The sequence below is a fragment of the Pyrgilauda ruficollis genome, unplaced genomic scaffold, assembly GCF_017590135.1.
Source record: "Pyrgilauda ruficollis isolate IOZ18807 unplaced genomic scaffold, ASM1759013v1 scaffold106, whole genome shotgun sequence".
Taxonomy (NCBI): Eukaryota; Metazoa; Chordata; class Aves; order Passeriformes; family Passeridae; genus Pyrgilauda; species Pyrgilauda ruficollis.
Genome location: NW_024508766.1, coordinates 349,833 through 369,645, shown reverse-complemented (window position 1 = coordinate 369,645; position 19,813 = coordinate 349,833). Strand labels below are relative to the sequence as shown.

The window sequence follows — 19,813 nt, the reverse complement described above, 5'->3', positions numbered from 1 at the left end:
ACTAACACCCCTCCACTAAGTATAGCCCAGTGGACGGATAGTCTTCACAAGACAAGATGCTGAGATCCCTCAGAAGCAAGCACAGGGGAGAAACTGGGACTATGCAGCCATGGGTCACCAGTAAAGAGATTATAAACTCTGAGTTAATGAAGTGTTAGGGTGGCATTCTACTGATGTTGATCTTCCTCTTTTCTGTTAACAAGTCTGATGCTTAGGTCCATCATCTGCAATGCTTTCGAAAGTCCATCAGCAGCATTTTATAGCTTATAGATGTGGCAAAACTTCAGGGAAAAATTAGTTACCAACAAAAGAAAGCAAACAGGTCAGGATGGACAGGATGGCAGTGAAGACAACAGTTTTAGATATTCTCATGTGGGACATATCCTGTAACATTCATTCATGTTCTCTTTGTATAAGTGGGACAGAAAGACCTCTGTGAAAATGAACCATCATGAGAAAATCAGCTGACTCATACTATTTGAAGATAAACACTCTGAACCCTGTGAGTAGAATGGGTACTTGAAATTTGCTACTTCCACGAAGAATTAGCAGCGTGCCACTAAGACATTACATGAGTAACCAGAATCTTATTTTATGATATTACATTCAAGAGGCTAGATTTAATACAGGACTAAACATATGTATATGCTGCTGTTTCCATAAGTCTTTGCACTGCTTCAGAGATTAAGGTGATATGTAAGGAAAAAAAAAAAATCAACTCAAACTGACACATGCAAATCTGGAGCAAAAAGTCTACCTGCAAGCTATCCTCTGTATTATCAAATCATGGAATGGGTTGGGCTGAGAGGTGAATTTCAAGGCCACCCAGTCCAAGCAGTGAGTAGGAACATTTTCAGCTAGGTCAGGTTGTTCAGAGATCTGCTCTGTTTATTCAGATCAATTCAAATTTCCCAGACTGCTTCCACTTTTTGTGATGATAAATGGAGGTTAAACTTTCTTGGTACCGTGATCATGATGCAAACGCAGGAAGTGTCCCATTTCTTAGTGCCCAGCTGGGCTTCAAAGAGGCCAGCTGTACATTTCAAGGATGCTTGCAGTCCCCAAGCTCACAGCTCCCTGTCTGGAAGCAGTATTCTTCTGCTTATTCTTTTTACCTTTGAAAAGCTACCTTAATGGTTGCTCACTATCAGCTCCTCAGCCACCAGTTACCTCACACACACCTGCTCAATTGCTTACAATCCTTGTTGCATGAATACGCTTGAAAACAACATTGAAAAGAAAATTATATATGATTGCAAAAACATCAAAGAATTAAGTTGGTACCATGCACTCAGTATTTTCAAGTACCAATAAAACCTTACTGCTGAAAAGACATGAATTAGAGCTATTTTCATTATTTTTTCTTTTCATTTTTTCTACTTCTAAAATTAGTGCAAATTGTTAACCAGTAAAACTGAAAGTGCACTGCTGCTTTCATAACTTTCTGATTTCAGAGGGCTGTTGGGTGTGACTTTTCCTCCTAAATATTTCTGAGCAAATATTTTTGATTCCTTTCTCCATCGTCACTTATATTTAAGATGACAGCCTGCAAAGTTGAAAGCAGTGGCTTCAAAACACTCTAGCTCTCTAAATCTATTCTCTCATGCCCAAATGTTCATTAAGGACATTTGTCTTACAATTTTTATACCTACTGGGTGCTGGTCACACCTGATTTCATGGGAAAGATATTAAATGATATCTCCATTCACATGTGAGACAAAGAAAGAATTTGACCAACTTTTAGTTACAGGGCTGTACACCACAAAGGAGATTCAACAACCAGCTATCAGACAGATGGAATGACATGCAGTGCTGGCTTGTAGTCTGCCCCATTCTCCCTCTCAGGCCACAGGCAGATGTTTCTAAGTGATTCCCAGTGTAATTGGGATTGTGCCTTCCTTCAACTTCCTTCTACCTTCCAGCTAGAGGGGAACAGTAGTGGAGACACCATAAATCATAGTAACACACAGCTACTCTGCATGCTTTCAAATGCTCCATCTCAAAACAAGTATCAGCTCAAGATGTGTTGATCCTCTAGCTCAGGAACTTTCTGCTCACGAGAAGAAGTGAGTGGAACAAAACCAACCAGTTATGTGAATCCAGTATTATCATTTAAATTTGGTAGCATTTTGTAATGCTTTGCATTAACAAAAATGAAAGCTGTGAAAATTCATAGGTGATTAAAATGACATACTTTAGGTTAGAAATTGTTTCAGAGGAAATAAAATTATAGAAATGGAAGTCTTAATACATGAAAAATTTTAAAGAAGTGTCTTCACATGAAATCATTTGTGAAGTAAACAAATTATTTTTAAAAATATGACTAAAAATATTCTTCCTTGTGCTCTGGTTTTCCTGAGGATAGGAAATATTTCATTACTTCCAAAAATTTTGAGGGATGAGAATAGTTTCATTTTTATTCAGGGTTCAACCCCACAAAATTTAATGTCAAAAGTAGTATCATTACCAGCTTGGCCTTCAGTCACATATTCATATCTTCTGCTATAAGCAGAATTATGGACCTAAGCCAGGGAGATACTGAAACATTTTTAGTAAGTGTACCCTCTTGCCACTCCTAAAGTTATTACTCTGTGGCCTCATGGGGATTGTTGTCACAGGGTCATGTTAGAGAAATATTGTCAGCCTGGAGTCCTCAGTCATCAGCTGGGCAGAGTAGGGAAAAAATACCCAGGCCCTTGGCTTAACCTACACTCACTGACTGCATGTCAGAAAAAGACCAGACTAACATACTAACGTACAACATCAACCTCCTCCTATCTCTTTTCTTTCTTATTCCTCCAGTTTTTCACATGAACTGGAAACATTCTGGAAATTTGCTCTAATGACAGTAAGATTGTCAGGGGGTAGAGAGCTGTTGAGCCAGCGAGATCTGCAGCCCAAAATGTGAAGCTATCATAAATATAGTTACAATTTCTTAAGACAAGCCAACCATTTCTACTAAAAATGAACATGTTTATCTAGCAAATATCTAGGCCATGGAATGAATAGACAGCAATATTCTAGTTAAGAGACTTGCAGAAGTAATGGCATGTCTTTGGGTCAGGAGTGGAACTGACTCTGCAGGAAGACAGCAGCAATAAATGTGCAAGGGAGTGGTTTTCCTTGGATGAGATTTGGAACTGCCTACTTAGAAACAAGTAATTTATCTGAAAAAGCTAAAGGATTAAAAGAGGAGATTTATGGGGGATACAAAGACTACTTGAAGACTACATGGTGGGACAAGAGAAGTCAGGAAACAACTCTTCCCTCCAAGTGTTGAGAGCTTGAAAATGGACCTCGGTCCAACTATTACTGCATATGAAATAATACTGTGTGAAATAATATTGTGTATCACATAACACTGACCTTCGTCTTCTGAGAAAAGGTTGGCATGTGAATTGTAGCGGTTTAATCTCTCTTCAGGGAATTGAACTTTGCAGTGGTTTTGCACAGCTGCAGTCACAGCACTGCTGAAACTGCATAAACAGCTGTGGCAGATACAGCCATCTTTGGAATTACTCTTTTATTTACTAGCAAAGGTTTGAAAAGCTATTGAGATTTAAATGCTTATTCCTTATCTTACTTTCAATAAATGTTATGGGATATAAAAGTTAGTCTATACTAACAGCTCTGTCTGTAAAGTTTCATTCATATTCTGAACCTCCATACAAAAAAGAAAAAAAAAGAAATTAGCTAGACTTCAAAGCATAGGGTTAGAAAAAACACTGGAAGGGCGACATGCATACCATTTTATCTCGAGAATTAACTTGACCTGAATAAGTGTTTTTCTTGGACTCCAACTACTGAAAACCTCTCACCTGTTCTGGAACTTAACTACCTTTGCAATTAAAATATTTCTCCTCATGTCTAATGTGATTTGTCATGAAATGCCTTTTAAAAATCTGGAAAATATGCAGCTACTGCAAAAAGATTTATCTTTCACCTGTCCTTTTGGACATTATTTATCACTTCTGCAAAGTTCTTATTTTTCTCTTTCTTCACCAAAGAGAACATCAGCCCAATTTAGAACATCATTAATGCATGGAATTTTCCACTAGGAATATATGATATATGTAGGACTGAAACAAATTAAGAGCAATAGGTAGAGTTCAGCACTGACCTTTAGTTCCACAACTGTGAGAGTCTAGGGTACAGAAAAAGACTCCCCTTTTATTTGATTTGTACAAACTTGGAAGTCTTTCTACATTATTTCTTTGGTCTCTCTGTGAGTGAACAGGCTGTCAAATACAGGAGGTGAGGATGCTGAAACCCAGAGCCCCATGTATACTGTTCTCACCACTGTTTAAAGCATAGAGCCCACTTTAATGTAGATCTGCCCAAAAATGTGCCCTGGCTTTTCTTCACCTCAAATCTGCTGATATCATTTTGTGCTCTTTTTGCTTGTTTGTTTTTGTTGCTCTACTTGTCTTTCTAATCAGTTAATTCATCCTGAACTTGATAGTGAGGATTAGTCCCCAGAAAACTTGTGGGGGAGCCTTTTAACACATATGAAAGGAGGACACTCTCTTTGTCTCTCAAGTAACCCATTTAAGTGCAAGCTCTGCCATGCAGTGTTAGAATTACACAGACCATTTCAGGCAACTCAGACATGCTGACCCTAGATAATCTCTTTGCTTTCTGAGGAGTAATGAAGAAAGAACCACAACCTGCCACATGGGCAATCATGCCACTTTCAAGCTGTGGCAAGGAATGAAAGGCATGAGAGAGAACGCAGGGTGTCTCAGTCCATGACACACCAGCAGGGTGTGTGGGGGTGTGCGTGGGGGCTCAGTGTGGAGTGAGTGTATGTGTGGGTGTTTTCTTGTCTCTACATGCTGCTGCACAGCTCTGCTGACCCTGTCAATGTGTTAGAAGAAGACAGCTGATTAATAATGGAAAAGAACAAGGCAAAGTCTGGCAGCTGCAGTCCTAAACTACATTGTTCAATTGTGTGTGAGCCAAACAGGAGCACAGCTCAGGAGAGAGATGGCAGAGAGAAAGAAAGGAGGACAATTAAACTTCAGGTAGGGGACACTTGAGATACAAAGCCAGGTCCTCATCTCTCCTGGAAAAGATGTTCCGAAACCATCTCCCTGGGGGCTGTCAGAGTTTTCCAGGCAGTTTTCCAGCAGTGATTATTTGTAAACCTCACTCATGTCCTTGGAATCTTTTATCTCATCCAAGGTTCCACTTCCCCATAAGTTCCCTGTGGCTACACATCTTGCTATTCTGTGCTAGCTCAGGCTTTCAGCTCTGTCAGAATCACAGCAATACTTCTTGCATGACCTGTCTTGTTTCAGGTCTTCCAGTATGTTTTCCAGTCTTATCACCCTGTTTCTCTCAGGGGGCTCTCACAGCAAACTCAGAGGCCTGCAGGTTTTCTCTCGCACCACAAACACAAATCAGATGTTGATGCAGATTTCAAAGGGCTCATCTGATCTTCATCAGCCTTCCATCAGCATCTTCTTCTGGTGACATTGGGTGAATCTAGCTATCCCCCCTTCCCCTCCATGGCAATATTGCTGCCTGAGAACCACATCCCTGGTTTCTGTTCCAATTAGCTGTGGAACTGCAGAACAATCCTATGGGAATACCCAGTGCCCCAAGCATCCAAGAGCAGTGCTACCCTAAACAATAGATATGAAATTTGCTTTTCTGCTGCTCTACAACAGATGGAGTGCAAGATAAAGCACTGCTCTCTGGAGGAGATCAGATCTGTACTCAACAAGCCTTGTTTGTTTACTTTGATTGAAAACAACATCATATCTGTCCACTGTTGCTGTTTAAGTGAAAACCAGGACAGCACAAGTTCCTTATTGCAGAAGGATTCAGAAATCTCTGAATTTTCTGCAAACTCAGATCAAGGGGAATTTTTTCATTGGTTTCCATGGAAACCAGCCCAGACAAACCCAGTTAAAAGAAAGGGATCATAGGATTATAGAATGGCTTGGGCTGGAAAAGACCTTACAAATATCTCCAAATCATCCCAAACCCCCGACAGGCAGGGACACCTTCCACTAGACTAGTTTGCTTAGAGTCCCATCCAGCCATGGGAGAGAGGAGAGGTGCACCAGCCCTCTAATCACCTTTGTGACCGTCCTCTGGACTTGCTCCAACAGGTCCATATCCTTCTTATGCTGAGGATCCCAGAGCTGGACACAGAGCTCCAGATAGGTCTCAGGAAAGCACAACAGAAAGATAGAACCACTTCACTAGATCTGCTGGCCAAGATGCTTTTAATGCAGCCCAGGGTAGGGTAATTTTCTTGACTGCAAGTGCACACTGCCAAACCATGTCAAAGTTCTCATCCACCCTCAAGTCCTTCTCCTAAGGGTTGCTCTAAATCCATCCGCTGCCCAGTCTGCACTTGGGATTGCCCTGCCTCAGGTACAGGACCTTGCACTTGGCCTTTTTGACCTTCATGGGGTGTGCACATCCCCACCTGTCCAGCCTGTCCAGGCCCCTCTGGATGGCATCCCTTCTCTGCAGCACGCTGGCTGCCCCACACAGCATGGTGTCTGTGGCAAACTTGCTGAGGGCGCCCTCGATCCCACTGTCCTTGTCTGTGACAAAGATGCTAAACAGTGCCAGTTCAACACTGAACCCTGAGGACACCACTCATCTCTGCTGTCCACTTGGACATTAAACCATTAACCACATGTAGAATTCTAGAAGACAAGGACGCTAAATGTATGTGCCTCAAACACTGATAGACCAATAGCTGTGGAGCCAACCATGCTGGTAATAACAGCCAAGAATTGTTGGTAGTAACATGCCATGGGAAAGAACATGACATGGCTGGAGATGGGGGCCATGTAGAGGTAAGTGCAGAACTTTTCCAGGACAAAAATCCTTGTTCTGGCTCCTGTAGATAAGCCCGAAACAGCACAACACAACCATACGAATGAGGTAAAGAAGTGGGCATGGACTGCAAGGCGGAAACAAGAACACCCACGACACCTGACAATGGAACTTGTCCCTGGTTACTCCTTCCTTCCTTCCTTCCTTCCTTCCTTCCTTCCTTCCTTCCTTCCTTCCTTCCTTCCTTCCTTCCTTCCTTCCTTCCTTCCTATCCATCCATCCATCCATGTCTTACTTTCTCTCTAATTCATCTCTTTCCTTCTCTCTTCCTTTTCATCTTACCTAAAATCGACTGGCATGTGCTTATATGGCAGGTCAGGGATTAGATAACACCAATTTCCAATCCAAGTGTGAAATTTACTAATAAAATATTGTGAGTTTTTGTGGACTCTCTGACTTCTGTTGCTACTTTTGACCACAAGGATTTTTGAATTTCACATGCTCTCTCTCCCATAAGGCTGGGATGTTACACCACAGCTCTTTAAGTCCATCCAACCAATTCCTTAACCACCAAGTGGTCCAGCCACCAAATCTGTGTCTCTCCAGCATAGAGGATCTGCTCCACGATCTTGCTGGGCATTTTTGTTTGGATTCATTGCTCCTGATTTTGGAAGTGGAGACCCGTGTATATTGAACAGCTTTTTTGGACTCCAATTAACTTCAAACTTTATCCCATGGTATTCTGCCAAGCAGATGTCTGAAGAGCCTAAGGTCTGCTCTCCTGGTACTCAGTTACAGGAGCCATCCACCACACCTCTGGGGTGCCAATAAGATCCTGGCCCTGCAGGCATACGTGCATCTCTAACTCCTCTTGTTTTGCCCCCATGCTGGGTGTGTTTGCATAGAGGCAGATGGGAAACACATTTTGGCTTAATCTACTATGGGTGCTGACTCTGCCAAAGCAAACTGGCCATTCTGCTCACTGCTCAAGTCGCAGGACTGTGCTAAGTTTTCCCAGTCAAATGCCTTTTTTTCCATTACTACACACAGGCAGTGTGAACTACCATGTGTGAACAAATTTTGTACTCTTTGGAAACCAAGAGTCTGAGAAACAACAGACATAGGTATCATATACCATGAATTTTTCTGAATACTCAGCAGAAAGCATGTTCTCCTTTTCTCTGTGTTTGCAAATATGTTTATTTTGTTCCTTTCGTGTGTGCAGCATCCATATTAAAACAATGCCTTTCTGCAATATGGTCAGCCTCAGTGAAGGGGAATGAGGTCTTGAAAGCTTCAGGAATTGAGATAATTAAATTACTGATGACTAGCAAAGTTCTTCCATTTTGTAATCAGAGAAGAAATCTCCAGAGTAAGCAAAGAATATCTGACTCATGAAGAAGAGCATAGGATCAGAGGCTCCAAAATACTGATTTTAGGTACCTGGAGGGTGGACTGAAATCAGTGCACTGACTCATGACCACAGGGCCCAAGATACAGTATATATTGAAATCTTAAACCTGTTGGATCCAGTGGAAAAATTTCTCCCCCAGAATCCAACTTGCAGCTTCAGTTAAGAAAATCTGGGTCAATTTTATTCTTCAAAGCAGTTAAGCAGGATAAGAAGAAAGAAAATTTACATATTCCACAGTAACGACTGCAGTTTAATTGCTCATAGGTTACAGTGAAAGTTTAGATTTGCTCCATGATCACCAAGATGGCATCAAGCTGCAGAAGGTTCCCATGAGAACAGAGGCATTTTCCAGTGATGCAGAGCAGGTGTGCTCCTAGCCAAAGCAGGCTATATTTTCTTGTGTTTCCAAAGTCTACATTTAGTTTTCCACAAGAAAATTATTCCCAGAAGCCATTGGCAGGATCCTGGAAATGGATAAATGCAGTTGCTTGTATGAGTTTAGAAGAATTTATGTTATAGCTACGTATCTGATAGCATAAATAAATCCATAGGATATATCTTTCTTTATGTGTGTGCTATGTAAGATCAGAACATGGAATATAAGCTGCTCATTGTTCTTCCTGCCTCCTGCATTTATTTCCTTTGCCAAATGAAAGTGTTTCTTTTAGTACAAGGCTGGTATAATTATTTCCCCAGGATACTGAAGCAATTTAGATTAGACACAACTATTTCTTTTTGATAGCCTGTGTTTACCATGTGTGACAGCTTTTTTTGTTTTGTTTCTTGTTTGGTTTAGGTTTTCTGGGTTTGTTTTTATTTTTGCATTATTAAATCTTATTTTGAAAGCTCTAGTCCAGTCAGTATGTTTTTAAAAGAACCTAATAAAAGTGCTCCAGAGGATAAGGAGTGGTTCACCACAGGATGAAGAGTAAAATTTTTTCTTGGAGTGCAAAGCATGATGAAGATCCAGATAATTGCCAAAAGAAATATAGTTTGTACTCTCCCAGGCAATAGGGAATTCATTGTTAGCTCATGAGGCTTAAAAATTAATTATTATCCTGCCTTGCTAGTTTTGTTCTTGGTGGGGTTCAGTATTTCATTGCCTTATTGATCACAAGCACTTTCACAGATTGGAGCTTGAAGCCAGCTGAAAATTCAGATGTTGAGCCCTAAGTGGCTGATTCATTTTAAGTTCAGCTTTCAATAGGTAAACTGTGCGAGCCCTCTGTGTCTCGTGTCTGCAAATCCTTGGGAAGCCATGAAAGGAAGATTTTTGTAGAAAACAGTTTCTTACTATCAGTTTTGTTCTAGCATATTGCTAGAACATTTCTCTGTGCACACATCAGCTGTAGATATTTTGATATTTTAGGTAATCCTTGGTGTTTTGTAGTATACTAAAAAGAGCTCATGAACATGTAGAATGGTGGTATCAGCAAAGTAATAGGTTAACAGAGCTCATCACAGCAGAGCAAGAAGGAACTTAGAAAGGATTCTGGAAGTGGTACCTTCGTACATGACTGAAAGTATGCTCCAGGTAAATTTGTGTTCACTAGTGTAGTTCAGCACTATAGTGAGGGACAGTTGCATTTAATTGTAGTCTTCTATTAGACAGTAGTTTTGAGGGAAATTAAAAGGATAATTTTCTATCTAAAAATATTCAACAGATCATAAATATAGATTATTACACCAAAAAAACCAAAATTAGAATAGAGCCAACTAACAGGCCCAGTTATAAAAGGAGCACTCATATCAGTACTACTAAGTATTCCAGGAATTAACCTGGGAGGAAAAGAGGCCCTTAGACCAACATTTAGGTATGCATATGCAATTTTTCTCTGCTTTCTGTGTGACCATATGAGAGACAATTAATTTCTTCTTGGTGAACACAGAATTTAAGTAAGATTTACCTGTCTAAAGGGGCTACACAGAGTCTGCTCTGAAACGCATTCATTGCTTACAATGATGCCACACTGAAATATAAGAAGTTGTCTCTGTGCTATTTTCATATGTTATACTGTTCTCAGGAACTTCCCTGGGTTGATAGGATGAATTTGACAGGACAATAAAGTGCCTCAAACTTTTCAGGAAGAATTTTTTTTTAAGTAACCTACACCAAAGTTGTAAATGCTTACTTTGTTGACAGCACAAGGTAATGTAATTCAGCAATAGTAAGAGATCAGGAAATATAAGTTAGGTGATTATCTTTAGTCCTTGCTTTGAGACTTTTTAATTGTTGTCATCAATTCCTTGGAGATCCTTCTGTGTGGAATAAATCTTGCCATTGAAGCTAGGATCTAATTAGCACAGCCACCCTGCCAGTAACTTTGTGGAGACCAAGGCATTGTCACAAACTCTGAGCCAAGACTCGGTAAAATCAAAGGTAGTTAATCAATTAGTTTCAAACCTTTGACATACTCTTGCCTCTGAAGTACAAAGACTATTTCTCAATCCCATTAACTGGCAACAGAAGTGAGAACTCTGACATCAAAATGCTTTAAAAATAGGAAGAAAACTTTTGACATCCAAAAGAGCAAGTAGGAAATTATGAGTGTTAATTCATATGCTGCAGCTTTTCAGAAAGACATGAAAAAATGAAGGGCAAGTCACTTCTTTTTCTCTAGCCCTTTTTGAACTGGCCCACCAGCCTCCTCACATAATTCGAGGTAGTTTTCTTGCTTCCCAAGAGACTAGAGAAGACATGTTTGTATTGAAAGCTGGTAAGGGAAAATATCTGGTTTATCTTAACAATCCAACCAAACAGCAATAATGGTGTTGAAGTGGGAGACCCACTCAGTCTGTATAGTGCTGCTACGCTTGGGTTGCTATGACAAACCTGAAGAACTATTTTCAACTGTAAACAGCCATGACATAAAAAAATCTCAGGCCATTGCAACAGCAAGCAACTAGCTTGGGCTGATAAATCAAAACTCATTCTAGAGAAGAGGTGCATATTTCTTTTTTCCTCTATGTGGAATCAGCTGTTGAGCTTTGCTCATCCTTTCTCTTGGCTAGCCATGGTCAGAGAACAAATGTTTTGTATTGTCAGGGATTTGTGAGCAGGGCAGAGCCCACAGAGCTCACAGCCCACATCAAGCTGAGAGCTGTACAGCAGAAGGGGGAGACAAACCTTATGCAGAGGAGCTTGCTGTCTCCACTGTATATTTCTCCTAGGCATGCCTTTGACCTATAGCAACAAGACAAAGGCATTTCCTCTCCTACTGGCATCCATCCACTAAAGTACCAAAAAGAGCCTTTTCAACAGCTCTTTAATAATTTAAATAAATTTCAAAATTTCTCGAGGTCTTGGTTGGGGTCTCCAGTTTTTTTTTTGCCCTCTCCATATATGCAGGACCCCATAGCAATTCAGACAGAAGGGTATGCAACAGCTGAAGTGTTCACCTCTCAATGCATGGAAGCATTCATCTTCTAGACAGTGAGTCAAGAAAGAGTAAGAAGCCCATTTTCTTTCTTTTTCTTGATCTAATTGGCTGGGGATTTTCTGCCACAGTAGTGGATGAAATGCACGCAGCATGTTGGATTTTTGTTGTGCCCATGTCAAAAAGCAGCAGTTCAAAGAACTTACTTATAGGGTAACTGATACTCAGCCATGCTTATCTTATCTTCCACAAGCTAAGCAAAGGGAAGCTGGCTGTCTATTTTATTTTCATATTGTCTGAGAAATCTGATGTCATTAATGAAACTTCCAGTAGCTGGGTGTGGGGTGTGGGAAGCAGAGCAAGAGGGCAGAGAGACCTTAAATCACACCTTGGATGACCTCAAGGGGCAAGGAGTGTTGGAAGAAAACACATCAATAACTGAGCCTGAACATAAATGTGACCATGCACATCATCAACATGCTCAGCTGATTATGTTGCTCTGTATCCCAACAATTTATCACATTCCCATCATAAAATATCTGTACATGCCTAGCAGCATCATGAGCCGCTAGGAATTCTATTACTTAAGAAAATTATATTGCTTCAGGCCATTAACGAACAATTATTCTTCAAATGCAAAAAAGAAGTAATTAAAAAGGTCAAGTAAGAATACACTTGACTAGCTTTTTTGGGATCACATGAGCTTTTTTGCATCAGCTGCTTGGGGTTTTTGGCCAAAGCCTCAGCCTTTTTGGTAATGGCTCTAGTTATCCAAATCGCTGGAATCTTTTTTGATGTAACAGTTATTGCCAAGAAACTGGAGAAAAGCCCTTTCAAATTTCAGTCTTTGCTGACACAAGAGAAGTCCTGTGTTAGTGGAAGCATGCCTTTTACTAACAGTAGAATTCTTTAAAAATTACCACCATGTAAGTACATGCAGAAGTTAGCACAAACTCAGTGACAAACCTAGGAACTCTGATACTGACAGAAGGAACACTGTGGCCTTTGAGATGCACCTGAAAGAAAGGCCTCTACGTATGCAGAAGATTGAAGCCATCAATAAGCTCAGCCCACACTAGAGTCTGGGCAGAACAAATAGAAAAAGTAGAAATACTTCCCTATGTCTGAACTGTCTGGGCTGCAGGAGTGAAAAAGGTGTTGTTTCATGCCCACTGATGGACAGGTCCTGGCACCATGACAACAGGTCAAGCAAGTATATACCTTGCAATTACCTTTCAGATCTTGCTTAGCAGATGCTGATGTGTCTGAGTTCAGGTACTTATTGTTCTTGACTTCATGTGCTTCATGGGTGGAAATCTACAGGATTTTTGTCAGAGTAGAGTGTGGGAGGGTAGGAAGTTTGCACACTGGCAAAAAAACTAATGTGCAGATTTTTAAGTTGGGCACAAGCTTCTAATTCTGGAGTACTTTCAAGAAGAGTGGGAAATGGTGTGCGTCTCTTTGTGATAGAAAATCTCCCTTTTATTTATATATTCATGCATTCTCGGCATCCTTACTGGTAACAGCTTGCCTGTCACTTTCTCAATGTGGCAGGTTCCTCAGCTCCAGTTCCTGCTCTTGTTTGACTTCCTTCTCACCACAGAAAGAAACTAGCCCCTCCCACTTATGTGTCAGGAGGAAAAAAGTGTAAGTCTTAGAGAGACACAGACCATGATTGTCTGAAAACAAGCACAACTCAATGACATGCCATGATCATAGCTGAATCTAAAATCACCTGCTTGCTCTCTAGACTGCTCATCAATATTCCATCTCTCACCCGCTTCCCAGTGCAGCCACTGCAAGCCTGAGGACTCTGTGTTATTATTCAGTAATGCTGTGTGAAAATATTCTCTTTTTTTTGGTTATTCAGCCTTGTGTTTGGAAAATAACTTTTCTAACTTCATCAGCCTTTATCAAAGCAAGTATGTGCTCTGATAAAGCAGATACAGGAGAAGAAGGTGCCAGCTCATGCTGGAAGAGAGACAGAAACACTGCAGACAATGGAGAAGGTAGGAAGCAAAAAGATTATTTGCTTCAATGAATTTAATTAGGAGAAATTAACAATATTTTTCCACTTTGCCCTGTGGTTCTTCCTGCTTTGATATCATCTGAAAAGTATATTTAAAACAAAAAGCAAAACTCCAGACACTAGAACAATTACCCTCTGACCCTTACGTTAGAAATGCAGGCCATTTCTACAGCAGAAGAGACAAAGTCTGGGAAGCTACACAGCACTGGGTTCATATGCCCAGGTGCTGACAGCAGGGGTCCTACAGGGGCGGCCTCTGTGACAAGAATTCAGGGGCTGCCCTTTGCCAGACACAGCCATCTCCAGCTCCAGAGAGAGAAAAACAGACTGCAAACTGCTTAAAGCCATGACTAAGATTGACTAAGTTTCCTATTTAGCATGATGTTCTCCCATTTTGGGCACAAGAGCTTTGCAATGAACCTGGCAGTAGAAGACGAGGAGTGAGCACTTGCTCAATAGTTTGACAGCTACAAGTTAAGCATCTGTTCAAAGCCCTTCCAGTCAGTGAGGAGAGGCATACACTGTGGGCAGCAGTACATTCCATTCCGAGGTGTGCATCTGGGGCATCATGCTCTGAGGTATGCACTTCTCCCTACTGAGTACCAAGGAAGAAATGACTACCAGCTCAGGTGGAGACAGTGAACAGTTTGATTGCTAAAGGCTGGTAAGGCAAATCATTGGTGAACCTGGTTATCCCTATAATGATTCCAAATATTCCCAAACCTTTCTTCTCATATGAATTCATCTCTCACTCTGATCTCTGCAGGTTCCCATTGTGAAGTCCTTCAATTTCTTTAAAAACAGATGCTTAATTACCCATTCTTATTCTGACTGATTCACTAAAACTAGAAAGAATTGAGATTCTTCTATTTTCTCCTTCCCTCTTTCTCTCTCTCTCCCCCCACCCCATCTCCTCTTAGACATAATCCATTTCTTTGACAGAAATGGAAACAACCATAAATTTGGGTTCAGCTAATGGTAATGGCAGTGAGATAGACTTCCTACAATTCTCATTTCCCTACAAGACCTTTTTGTTGCATACCAGACACTTTTTAGATGTGGTGCCTATCATTTTGAGCAGACCAAAGATAAGTGTCACTACCTCTGATGACTAATATGAAAGACCTTCCACAGAGTTAATGGGTTTCCAGTCAGGATGATAATATTCACTACCTGCCCACAATTATAATTTTAGCAGGGGAATGTACAGTAGGAATAGATGAGCTCTATGTCAATGCTTGTCAATGTCAAATTGACAATGCTTAGCAATGTCAAAACTTGATGTCCTGCCCCACTAACCTCCTGTTTCCCCCTGTAATCTGTGGACCTTTTTCAGTAATGTGGCTAAGCTGGATAATTCCTTCCAGGAAAAGGTCTAGGAATGAGCCTGGAATGTTTTTCTCTACACATCCTTAGCCACAGTAAGAGCCATCTTCCAGCAGCTCTTCTCTTTGGGTTCTGGCCTGCCACCACTGCTCCCCAACAATCTGAGGCCCTTGCAGACTGTCTCCTTCAAAGGAGCTAGTGGATCTTAAGCTTTGCATGGCTGCAGGGTATTTAAATCTCATTGGCTAGTCAGACTTTTGGAGAAAACTTTCTGTTTCTGGTGAGAATTAAGATATTTTTCCAAGAATGAGGTTTCATCAGATGCCCCTTTATGGAAATCTGAAGAAATTACGCCAGTAGGTCTGTGTTGGGACAATCTGTGAAATTGCATATCATGTGTTTCTTGCAGCAGAGGGGGAATAAGACTGAAAGAGAAAGGAATCTTGGGCAGAGTACGTGAAGGTCCATAGTTGTCAGAGTCAAGTGCAGAAAGATAGATCATAATGCTGTGTAAAAATATTATTCACTTAGTATTTTTCTGGTATGTACTATCTAGAAGACTACATTGACTTTGTCTTCCAGCCATTACATTAAAATTTTATAGCCCTGTCTCAGCATCCCAAGTTCTTTCCAGTCCTGACAGTCCCCTAGCAACTGTTTCCTTTACTGCAGAAGATTAAAATCATAGCAAGGTCTTCTGCTGGGTTCAGGCAGAGTGATTGTGCTGTGGTTTTAACAATGGACCCCATTCAGGTTCCTTCCTTTCTACCTTACAGTACTCAGATATGCTGCTTAGGTTAGGATGAATAAGGAGGAAATTTGAAGTAGAAAATATGGATTTGTGATAGAGTGATTTCTGTGCCCACCCAAAGGGGAGGGGAGATACAGTCACCAGTGTTAACAGCCCAGACTTACTTGCTTCTTTATATGCAGTAGGGATAAAACTCTGTCTGGACATAGAAAGAAAAGAGAGGAGAAAAAAACCCACCACATCTGAAAATGTGTAGCATGAATACAGCGGCACAGGAAAATTGTAAATACTATGCTACAAAAAGAAGCTGCTGCTCTGAGGAGGATTGCAAGAATTCAGGTAATATTAAATGATTCTGCTCTGGTAGGAACTACTTTCAACCATCACAGTTTAGGGTCATCATGAAACCAAGCTTGCATTTGGGTTGTCATATTTATCTCTTCTCCATGAATGGATGTAATTTTTTTTTTTAAATCTTGTTATATTTCTCATTTTCAATTCTATTTAAAGACTCCAGAAATGATGCTTGAAAACAGATGCAACCTGCACACAGTACCACTGCAACACCCTTGAAACTGTGACAACGATTTCATAAGATCTGCAAAGCCTTACATCCCTCCTCCTATGATGAGCTTCTAGGGTGACTTGCCAAATCCCACTCTTACTGGGCATCTCTGAGAATTGGCTGAGATGGGTGCAATTGTCATACATTCATCTGAGCTTTCATTTTGCAGCATCATCCCTCAGATGCTCTTTGAACAACAGCTAGAGACTGAACTACTGCATTAAGATTAAATTTCAGAGAGCAGGAAAGGGAGCGAGTGTTGTGGGTGGATATGAGCACTCTTTAATCTGAAGGAGTACTTGTTCACTAAAAAGGTTATTATTCAACCAAATGTAGCAGTTAGATAGCCTGCTAATAGTTAATTATATTTATTCAAAGATATATGCATAGGGCTAAGTCTACAGCCGCATGGAAATCTGAGTTCTAGCAAAGACTGAGTCCTGGAGAACATGTCTTCTAACTGGTTTCTCTCACTCAAAGCTTCACTGCAGAGTTGGGACATATGCTATTCTGTGTATTTTAATTTTTTAAAGCTTTTTAAAAAAACAAGTGCAACTTGAATGTTTAGTGAAATCAGTTCTTTCCAATTCCTCATTTGTCTTCTCTGCCTCTTTTCTAGGCAAAACTGAAATAGTTTTCCAGTGTGTGCATGTCACAAATACTGGTAATTTACAATTGGTGAAAAAAAGCTCAGAAACATAACAGCTCTTTTCTATGTTTTGGAAGTGTATAATTAGAAAGAAAAAGAAGAACCAAAAAAAAACAAACCTTTTGACATTTCATGAAATACATATCAAATAATCATAAAATCTATTCTATAGATTTACCATGCTGTTCTTTATAATTGTTATGGTAAGACTTTATTGAACTTAAAACTGGTCTGAAAACACAGACACAGGTCAAAAATTGCTTTCTAATTTTCCAGATGTACTGATTTCTAATTGCTATGCTTACTCTTTTCTGAGGTAACCCCATCCATATCCTTTACCAATTTACATTTTATAAATATTAAAGACACTGGGGCCATATTTTATTTATTACTTTGTGTCCTCTGATCTTCATACAAACTTTCATTACTTAATATATTTCTTAATATGACTGCATTTTCAACTGTGGTTTCAAGCTAACTTAATGTTCAAAAAAGATCAATTAATTCCAATTAACATTAATTAAAGTCTCTCAGTGATTTCTCCAAGCACGGATCAGTCTTGGGACTCTCCTATTTCTTCTTCTCATCTCTGCTCAGTTGAATAGTTTTCACAAATATTACTCTGCTAATTTCTTCAGAGCACTTGCACAAGGCATTCTGTTTAGCCTAGTCTGCCAAGATCTAATGTACATGAGTGCTTTGCCTTTCTCCACACTGCATGAATGGTGTCTCAATCAGACTCCTTCTCTACTTACAGTATTGGAAATCAGTGGGATTACTGACTCATGCTGTGAAGCCATACAGTTAAGCAGGCATAGGTGTTCAAGGAACATGGAGTTTTTCCAGTTTTGCCACTAAATTGCTGTGTTATCCTGATGATATCACTTAACTCATTTTGCCTCCACATTTTTGTCTTTTCTCAGCTATCCTGAGCTCCTTATGACCAATTTTTTTTTACATTCCCTAACACCACAGAAGTCAATGGTACTTTTGCTTTACCTTTGGCTTTAAAAAAATCCTCCAACTTTTGCAGTTTTGAAAAATAACTTTCCATGTTTGATTTTTTTTTTCTTCCTCGGAGCCTGAATTGATCTGTTTTAATAAAATCAAGACATTCCACTTACACTGATCTTTTTACTTGTTGTCAACAAGTTCTTTTTTGAAGAGCTACTTCAGTGTTACATAAAACAAGCGTTTCCTGAGACGGGATGCATCATCAGGCCACAAGCTTTTGGTTCTTCTGCTAGATCAAATCTCTTTCAAACTGATGTATTTTCTTCAAGGGTCTTCAACATCAGTGCTTTCAGCAACATTTTCTGCTCTGGCAAGGGGTTGATGGAACTTTCAGAGCTACCCACTTCATACATTCTTTTTGCTGAACAGTGATTTTGCTTTAGGTCTCTAATGCTCCTTTGACCAGAGTGGCGATATGCTTTTGGTAGTCAGCTCAAACATGCCTAAAATTCATCCTGCACTTCTCTGTTCCTCTGGGACAGGCAAAGAATTTGAGCCAATGAACCTGCAAGTACTCCTACCAGGACAGGGAAAAAGCAACCTGAAATCCGTTCATATTTCAGAAAGGTGATTCAATTCTGGTTGAAAGCATCAACGGTTTAGGGGTAGCTAAGTGAAGAGAAGTCATCAGTAAGCAGAGCTTACTATCCTATCCCTAGGTCTCCTATCCTATCATCCAAAACATAATTAAGTGTTTCATTCTTTCCTTTATTTTTCTGAGAGAATGCAAAGCATTTTCAACTGTAGGAAACAGTTTTATCATTCAATGCCTTTTCCCCCTTTTTCTTTCTTTTAAAAATAACACATAATTTTAATGAGATTCAATAATGGTTCTCAGTAAAGCTGCAACTTTTGAAATAATTGGATCTGCCTTTATTTCCACCACTGAACAACAGGCTTGATTGCTGAAATGAAATCCACAGCCATTGTTATGTCACACGATGATTCAGATGAATTTTTCATGGGACATAACAGCTCTTAATCTGTCCTGCACTTAATCTGTCCTGCAGAAGAGAAAACAGATTTTCTCTTCTTTCTATACACAACTGTCTCCTTAATAAAAACATTCATTAGGTCTAGGGCCAAGGACTAATCATCCATAAGACTTAAAAGCTACCTATTTGACAAGGATTCTGTTGGCAAAATCTTTGTTTCTTTAGTAAGTATTTCAGGCTAACAATTTGGAAGAGATAATACACCAAGTCTAAGAACGTCCTATTATAGTGCGAACCAAACTTCTAACCTCACGCAAGAATCAATTCTTCCAACCTCATATCATCAAATGCAGTCTTACTGGCTCTATGTATTTTTATTTCTGTTCCTGAAGTACCCTACCTGCCAGACTGATATCTAGTACCTACAGTCTTAGTTGTCCAAGTTTCCTCTTTTCACTTCAGTGCTGTTAGCTTGCATCACCTTTGGCTGTGAATGACTTTTAAAAATTTTTGTCTCACACATATTCTTTGTGTTTTCTGTACCTGGAAAAAAACTTCCAGTATTATTAACAGTTGTGAAAAATTTAATAGTCAATTAATATTATTGGAACTATTCTTTTTGGGGACTGGATTTTTTTTAAAATAAATATTTATTGTCTTTAATTCTGCCTGTTCTAGAGTTCTGCTTCTGCTCTTATTCTTCCAGATTCTGGTACATTTTAGTAATAATCTTGATGGTACTATCCTTTCACATTTTCTTCATTCCAGTGTATTTTCTATTTTTAATATTGATTTTTTCCCCTCCAATACTGCCAGGATTTTTTGTATAATGTGGGCATGCACATGAAAACATTTCTTCAACAGTTTCAAATTATTAATTATGTTCTTCTAGTTAAATATGATGTTCTAGCTCACTTAGCCCATTATTGTTTTGAACTTTCTAAAGCCACCC

General features: G+C 39.8%; 1 protein-coding gene across 1 annotated transcript in view; it reads right to left on the bottom strand.

The window, feature by feature from the left end:
- The window catches only part of CPLX1 (complexin 1), a 199,056-nt gene that overhangs the window by 95,979 nt on the left and 83,264 nt on the right, over positions 1-19,813 (bottom strand). The window lies entirely within an intron of this gene.